Source organism: Wasmannia auropunctata, unplaced genomic scaffold (genome assembly GCF_000956235.1).
Source record: "Wasmannia auropunctata unplaced genomic scaffold, wasmannia.A_1.0 LD336106.1, whole genome shotgun sequence".
In the NCBI taxonomy this organism is placed as follows: domain Eukaryota; kingdom Metazoa; phylum Arthropoda; class Insecta; order Hymenoptera; family Formicidae; genus Wasmannia; species Wasmannia auropunctata.
Window position 1 is genome coordinate 3618311 of NW_012026784.1, and position 2920 is coordinate 3621230.

The following is a 2920-nucleotide window of genomic DNA, read 5'->3' on the forward strand; positions in this document are numbered from 1 at the left end:
TGGAGTTCAGACGTGTGCTCTTCCGATCTTTGGTTTTTAAAATTGAATTTTTTAAAAATATTATTTATAAAATGAATTTGCGTGATCGTATTATACATTAAAGATAATGACACTTGGGTTTTCTTTTAATACATTTTTTTTCAAGGTCATATTATACATTTAAGATAATACAAAGATTTCATTTTTTTAATTTGATACAATTTTTTCGAGGTAAAAACATTCAAAAAAATATTTGGCGGTTGTTCGGGAGTCGACCGCGGGCGCGCGGGACATTTGGAGGTTACGCGCCGCTCCGGGACGGGCTCGGGCATGTGCCTGTCACGTGATCGGACCTGCTCCACGACGGTGCGTCAGCCCTCGGTCGACGCTTGCTCTCCACGTGACCGATAGCGCTGCCCCGTTGCGAAAAGCGGCTGATTGCCGAAAAACAATCAGCCGCGTTAAAAATTCCACCGAATTCCTTCTCGAAGGCTCGAACAAACAACTCGAGCAAACAACTCGAACAAACAGGAAGTGCCCTTCGGTCACGCCACAAATTCGAGTCTTCGAGAGGGAGAGCTCGGCCCACGTTGGAAAAGCGGGAATCGCCCGCACTCACTTTGCCGCCGCTTGGTCTCGCTTACGGTCACGCAGTTTTTTTCGGTCGCTCGATACGCCTTTATCGAGGGCCTTGTCTCGCGCAAGTTATCGTCGATCCGCCGTCGCGGATTCGATAAATCGCGAACTTTTTCTTCAGTCGAAGAGTTAATTCGTCAAAATTAATTCCTAATACTCCGGGTTGTAAATAGTTATACTTTATTGTTCAATAAACGTGTTAGTCTTAAACGTTACATCTTCAGTTTTTTTCTTCGGACTCGCGCTCACGACGCTTCCCACTTCGCGCTCCCCGCGGTAAGTCCGCTCGCGAACAGCGGTCTTTTTTACATTTTTAATGTCTTTTCCACGGATTAACTAACACGTAATCCATAACTGATTCACCTCTTCCCCCGGTATACGTCCAATTACCTATCTTGTCTCCTTTCAGTCCCACATTCAAAATTGTCCATCCCTTCTCTCTAACGCATTCTATCAATTTTTTCCTTTCCTTGTTTATTTTTTTTTCTTTCGATGTTCTATCCTCTTCCTCTTCAACTCCCTCCTTCATATTTATCACTCTTTTATTTCCCATACTGGTGTCGAAATTCCCACCTATTATCGTATTCGTACCTTCCTAACTACCCTCCATCCAATCCCTTAACTCCTCCATCTTTTCCTTCATATCACCGTTTACATACACACCAATTATCCTTATATTCTTATTCCCGTATTCGAATTTTACTGATAACAGTTCTTCTAACTCTGGCCCCTCTTCCTTTTCCCGCACCATCTCCTTTCTTATTCTCATCAACATACCCCCTATCGCCCTTCCCTTTCTATTCTTCTTCTTTGCCCATTGCATCTTCCACATGCATCTCTTTGGCACCTTTCTTTTTATTCTCTCCTATCCTTTTTCCTCCATACATATTTCTAGTAATATCAACACATCCCATTTGTTTGTCATTCCCCAGAATTCCTTGTTTTTGTTAGCTAATAATTAATCCTAGAAACATTCCAGAACGCTATTTTCAGTTCTCTCTTTTTCTAAAGTGTCGATTTGAAAAATAGAGATTTAAAGCTGTAAAATGTTTTTTTGAACATCTCGATACGATCATTTGTGACAAAGTTACACTCTCTTGAATTTTGCCTATTTTTTGGAGGGTAGAGTAAGTGATGCTTTAATTTTGTTGAGAAGTGTACATTCCCCATCGCGTATTAATTGATTTTTACTAAAACGGACCAGAGAAAATAATAATCTCTTGAACAAATCATGAAATGGTCAATTTGATATTAAAATATCAAAATACTCTCTTTTTCTCTTTCATTCCCTATTAATTAATTTAAATTTCTTCCATTCTTCCTATCTTTATTCCTTTCATTTTCATATTTTATTATAAACACGTTTTTCTCTTTCTTATTCGTTATTTTATTTCTTTCATTCTTCTTTATCCAACTACATTTAATTATATATTCCCTATCGCGTATTAATTGTGATTTTTATTAAAACGGACAAGAGAAATTAATAAAAAAGAGAAATTTGTTAAACAAATCATAAAATCATCAATCTGATATTAAAATATTGAAATACATTCGGCGCCAAAATTGAAGGATCACCTAATCACTAAAAATAGGCAAATATTCACGAGTGTAATTTTATCAAAAATAATCAAAAAAGCATTTTACAACTTAAAGTCTCCATTTTTGAAATCTATAATTCATTAAATGACTTACCGATTTTTTACAAAGCTGCACGGATGCAAATGCAGACGCATCGAATTTAAAAATTGTTTACTCAGTTAGCGAAATTCCATGGAGTGAAATAAAAATCATATACAAATGCGACTTATAGCGTTCGAAAGCGTGAATCTTTACCTTTAATTTGCACACTCAATCAGCATTGTGCGATTTTTTTTCACCGAGTTATTTAATATTGAAGGTAATATTGAAGTAAAAAGGATCATTTTTGTTTTTGTATTGAATAAATCGGTAAAAAAAATCGCTGAAAAAATGCTTATCGAGTGCGCAAATTAAAAGTAAAGATATACGCTTTCATGTACGCTGTAAACTGCATTTGTGTGCGATTTTTAATTCATATCGAGGAGCCTTGCAAAATTCGTAACAAAGTGTATCGCATTTTTATTTCCGTAAAAGATCAGCAAAACGTTCTTTAAAGTCGATATAGAAAGTAAAGATTAAATTGTAAATGCTTTTGAAAAATTGTGTTGTAATATATCATTTTTTAAATAATATTACACTTTCCTTTGGAGAGTAGAATAGCTAAGCGATCTTTAATTTTGCTGTTGCATTAGCATAACCTAAACCAGCGGCACATTTGACATTTTTA